A 6,000-nucleotide genomic window follows, 5' to 3' on the forward strand; every position below is an offset into this window, starting at 1 on the left:
TCAAGGAGGCTACACTTGCAGAGTAGAGCAACAGAGAAGAGAATCCTGGAGAGATTTCCATGGTTTCTCTTTATTGTCCCTGCTCGGTGGTCAAGAAATCTGTAGAGAAGAAGGGTTCTGAGCATATGAGGGTTCCTGTCTGCTCAGACTGACTGCTAATTCATGTATGGAGGTGAGGAAACCACCTGCAGTGGAAGGAAGAAACAACAAAAAGGATCTCATGTGTGCTGATGAATATTCAACAGTCCCATTGCCAGAGTGGAAAGACCTTGGCCACAAAGTGAACTCAAGGAAAAAAAAAAAAGCCCCAGACCAGAAGCTGCCCAAGTACCACATAGCTAAGTACTCAAACACTGTTCAAAAGATGTGTTTCCATGTAACTTAACTGAGGTTAGGACAAAGCCCAATAATATTTAAAGGGATACAACAAACAACTATCAGTCTACAGAGGATACAGTCCCAGTGTTGAAGACACAGATGTAGCTCGGTTGGTAGAGCACTTGCCTGTCATGCATGAAGTCTTGGGTAATTCTTATGACTGCATAATCCCAGAAGGAGGTGGCCGGAGAGGGATCAGATAGAGGTTCAAAGTTAGTCTTAGCTACAAAGCAGTTTCAAAGTCAGCCTTAACAACATGAGACTGTCTCCAAATAATTTAAAGAATTAACATTAATTGTAAAAATTACTCCAATGTGTGTCCATGCATGGAGCAATGACCAGACATGCCAACTAACTGGGATATATAGTCAAAGATGGAGGAATTCTTTAGTATGAATAAATGACACAGATAAAAGGATTAGCACATGAGGATATTAAGCTATTATAATATAAGGATATTAAGTATATTCTATATACTTAACTGTTGGGGACTGTGGACCCCCCAGACTCTAAATTTCCTGTGACCCCCACCTGCCGGAGTAAACAACTTGTTTTCCTATGCTTGCAGCTGCTCTGAGCAGGAGACCCTCAGGAGTTCCTGATAGCAGGGGAGTGGTTTCGGGGGGGCTTGCAGCTGAGAGTTAGGGTGGTCATTAGTCAAGGAGACCCTATGTAAGCTGCCCTGGAACACAAGAAAGAGGGCATTCTTGGCATTACCTGTGTCTGTGTGTCTGTGTGTGTTCCAATCTCTAGCCCCTTGCCCCACTCACGAACCGTACCATAGCACATGGTGTGAAGAGCAGGCATTGCATTACAAATGAAGACTCCCAGCAAGATCAGGAACTAGAGATCCCTGAGAGCGCACCCACAGGAATGGTGAGGGCGAATTGAAGATGGGTACGTGTTTTTTCATCCCCAGACTCTTGCCTGATAGCACCGCTGAGATGGGGAACTAGAGACTCTCTGAGGAATGCCCTCTGGAAGACTGGTCAGCAGGAAAGTAATAAAGAGGAGGCGGGAGGGTGAATTGAAGGCATTGAAAATATGGAATGTTCACAGAGAATCTGGATTATGTATATTATTTTTTTTTTCTTTTTAATTTTTTGACTGGAGAGAGACATTTGATTCTGGGTACTGCTAAGAAAGGTATCTTGATTTCAAAATGTGGGTCTAAGAATTTGTTGTTTTGGAAAAGAAGTTCTGCTTTTGTTTCCATAGAAAGTGAGAACCTGTGAAATCATTCCAGGCTACTGTGTTTGATGTACCAACCTCCCCTTAAAGGTTGCTGTGAATACCTCCCGAAAAATTACTTCACCCAACTAACAGCAGGACGTAATTTAGAGAGAATGATGCCCAAATTTCCTAAATGATTCTTTACTAGAGATTGTGGGGCTGAGGAGGACACCTTAGGTGGTGGCGGGAGCATCGGTAACTGGGGAAACAAGTGCTGAAGCTGAGGTGAGCCAGGTCCACCCAGACCCTGCTGACTGCCTGTCCATGTAGCATATGGAGAAGTCAGTGGTGGGGCAGGGAGGTGGAAGCAGTCCCCGACTCTGCACACCCAAGAGGCGCAAGCAGTGGGCTTTCCTGCAGGACCTGCACAGTAGCCACGGAAGGTCCTGGAGCCTGATGCTGCCCTGGCTCCCAGCAGCAGTGGGAGGCATGTGCCCTGGCCCAGTTGGTGCCCAGCCTGGTGGAGCCATCCCACACCGGTAGGATTTGCTAAAGGAGGCAAAGGCAAGAGGATCTGGAGTTCAAGGACGACTGTCAATCCATCCCAGTTGAGACTTCAGGATCCCCTTGGCCTGTAGTGGCTGCTATTGTCACCACTGTGGCTCCTCCATGGCAGCTGGAATTGCCATCAGCTAGATGGCTGTCGTGGCTATCTTGTACAGTAACTATGTTTGCTAGGGCATTTTCCAGCTTATTGCTATCATGTTTGCGCTATGCCCATGCGAGTCTAGAACCTTGTTTTCCTGTGCTTGCAGCTTCCGCTGAGGAAACAACTTGTTTTGCAGCTGCTCTGAACACGAGACACTCACGAGTTCCTGATGGCAGGGGAGTGGTTTCTGAACTTGCAGCTCAGAGTTAGGGTGTGGAAGGAGATCCTATATAAGCTGCCCTGAAACACAATAAAGGGGAATTCTGAGCATTCTTGGTACTACCCCTCTCTCTGTGTGTCTATGTGTGCGTGTTTCAATCTCCAGCCCCTTGCCCCACTCGCATACCATGGTAGTGCATGGCGTGTAGAGCAGACGTGGCACTACACTTAACAAAGTGGAGAAAATTACATTAAAATCCATAAAAACATTTTTAAATGTCCTAAGTTCTGAAGAATACCCCAAAGTTTGAGGTATCTCTATGACTTTTAAAAGGAAGAGGACAGTACCAAATGTCATTGTTTAGACTGATTATACCTTTGTTGCCTGATAATAATTATTGGAGACCCCATTTGTAAACTGAGAGTATCTAAAGCAATAGTTCTCAACCTTCCTAATATCACAACCCTCATTTGTGACTCCCAACCATAACATTATCTTCATTGTTACTCCATAACTGTAATTTGGCTACTGTTATGAATCATAATGTAAATATTTTTGGAGATACAGGCTTGCCAAAAGGGTCATGACCCAAGGTTGAGAGCCGTTGATGTAGAGTGACTGATATGTGATGGACTTAGCAAGACCAGAACAGAGGCAGGAGGCTGCAGGTAATGACCATCAAGGACTATTTACAGCCATAAAGCTTTCGTACTTAGATGGCATTCAGCCTCTTAGACATCTTAGCTGCACAAGCAAAGGTGCACCATGAACCTTCCTGAAACTGGGTTATGCTCCAGAAATGTTCCCACTTTCTACATAGATGACTTTGACATCTCTCTGTGTTGCATTTGGTTCTCTTCCTGACAGATTCAGGGTTCGACTTCATTGTCTTTCCCAGGTTACAGATAGCTAACCCTATCACATAAAACTGCACTTTCTACTGCCCAATGGGAGCTGCTATAACAGTGTAGTGGAAAGTCTGCTCTCTCTCTTTGAGGCAGACCCTATAGTCTTCCAGAAGCAATATCTGTACCTGTGACTCAAAGCGAAAATGTCAAGCACTCTCTGGGGCAGGTGATGCTCATCTTCCAGGATGCACTCATGGCAGCATGAGCCAGCTTTGTTACGTGTGGCAAAATCCCCTGGAACTCTAAATGGTCTAAATCGTTTGCCTAAATGAGTCAAAATACAGGTCGCTGCCAAAGAGAAAGCTGATCTCTTGCAAGGTAAGAAACCAACATCATGAGACCTTAATGTCCCAAATGAGTGATGAGAAACATCAATCCAAGGGCCTTGTGCAAAAGATACTGGGTGTGTTGGGGCCTGGAGTGTCTCGTCATTTCAATGCTGCTCTGTGCCTGAGAATAATAAGATTATCACAGATCTTGACTTCATGTTATGACCTGATGGAAATCCAACCTAAACCTGTCCTAGAGCATGGGATGAACCAGAGAAGCCTAGAGCTCAGTTGTCACCACCTTTTCAAATAAAGACATCTTAATTAAAAAATTATAAGCTAAACTTCTGCCAAAGATTCAAGCAGAACATCAAAAGGGTATGGAAAGGTGTTTTTCTGGGACCATAAAAGACAGGTCCCAGATTGGGGGACAGTGTCTTTCTGGGACCAAAAAAGACAGGTCCCAGATTGGGGTACAGCTGCATAAAACCACATGGAAGAGACTCCCAAGAACTGGAACAAAGAGTGGCCAGAGTCGAAGCTGCTTCCCAGTGAGGGCACCAGTCCCATTTGGAAAGAGATTCAAGATACAAACGATTGTGTATAGAAGCACACCTCTTCGCTCCACTCTTGTCTGGTCTTCAAAATCAGCCCGTCCCAGCATGTGGGGAAATACATAGCGCATGCTGATCTCAGATATGAGTCTGGATCCTATGGAAAATGGCCAAGTAAAAAGTGGCATTTTTTCTGCCACTGACAATACCCTTTATCCCTCTGTTCCTCTAAGGACTAACTGGAACTCAGACAAGGCTCCCAGCTGAAGGCAACTCAGACTTGGCTATCTCAGCATACACGTGCCACACCCCTGTACCTGGTAAAAGATGCAGGAGTGAGAGGTGAGAAGAGGCTGGATTTTAGCTTCAGAAGTCTTGCTATGATAAAATCAATGAAGGCTGAAGTTTTATCCAGTAATATACTGACAGTGACTTTTAAGAGGTAGGGTCTACTGGAAGTTAGGTCCTTAGGGCACTGCCCTTGAAGGGGATATTGGAACCCAGTCCCTTTCATTTCTGTTTACATCCTGGTTACCTTGGAATGAGCAGCTTCCTCTGCCATATGCTTCCGTAATGATGCCCCTGGCCCAAAGGCAATATGGCCATGTAACCATAAACGGAACCCTCCATAACTATGAGCCAAAATAAATTCTTCCTCTTGTTGAGTAACCCAGCTGTTTTGTTATAACAATGGGAAGTTAATTAGTACAGGAAGGCTATGTAATGATTCTGTGCTATGCTATGTTTTACACACACACACTCCATAGATGTCTTTAGTTCACTCATTAGCGATATGTGTCACTTTCTCAAACATCATTTACCTATCATTTTAAACAAGGGAGCTAATGAAAAGCCATGACTTCTTGTATCTTTGAGGAGAGAAAAGGACCAAGATTCCTGATTTTTATCAGTGAATTTAAGTTTATTTAAATTAAGTTACCCAAGTTATTAAGAGTCTTGTCATTGTTCTCCACAGTCCATAGACAATTGGTTGTCCCTATAGGAAGCCTACACCCGTTTTATTGGCCAGGTAGCAATGGTATTTGTTTGGCCACCACTCATTGCCTTTTCTGGCCGAGTGAGAGATTCTCCCGTCTTGTTGAAGCAGGGACCCAGCTTAAGAAGCCAGTCAAAGTGCACTCCGAATGGGACGAACACAACTCACTTGAGGAGACCCTGAGGAAACAGCAAGGGTCCACAAGAGATGCATACTGATGGAGTATATCCACCCTCATCATCAGAAATGCTAATCCCAGGTCAAGTTGGAAGCTAGCCCCAGGGACAACTCTACCAGAAGTTAGGACACGTGGATACCAGCTCTACCATCCTCACTAACAACCTGGGGCTGCTAAGATCAAAGCTCTGAGGGGCTCTCCCCTGCCTCCTCCGTCAAGATTCTTTCAACTCTGGGTTAATGCTGTTTCAGGCGTCTCTTGCAATATCTGAGTCACCTGGCCACCATCTGTACTATGTGAAGATTACTACCTCTCTTTCCAAACGACAGTTCAGCAAACTCTCAATTGGACTAAAGCACCCACGACTGGCAAAAATGTCGAGGCTGAGTGCGGAGAGCAGCTGCCAAGATAATAGGACACAAAACACTTTCACACATTATTGCTGTCAGTGAAGTCCTCAGTCTTGCTCACGAATTCCCAGAGAAGACCTGGCTGTTACATACCAGTGAAAGGTTAGATCCTGCACAGGACAGGTCCTTGACTCTATCTTCACAATGTGGCATCATAAAACTTTCTCAAGAAAACGTCTCAGAGTATTGGGATTGGCCAGCCAAATACCAGCAGCTGCTTAACAGGACAGGCAAGCATGAGCAAAGGAGCCAGTGCCTCAAAAG

This window comes from Myodes glareolus, chromosome 14 (genome assembly GCF_982192425.1).
Source record: "Myodes glareolus chromosome 14, mMyoGla1.1, whole genome shotgun sequence".
Classification (NCBI taxonomy): domain Eukaryota; kingdom Metazoa; phylum Chordata; class Mammalia; order Rodentia; family Cricetidae; genus Myodes; species Myodes glareolus.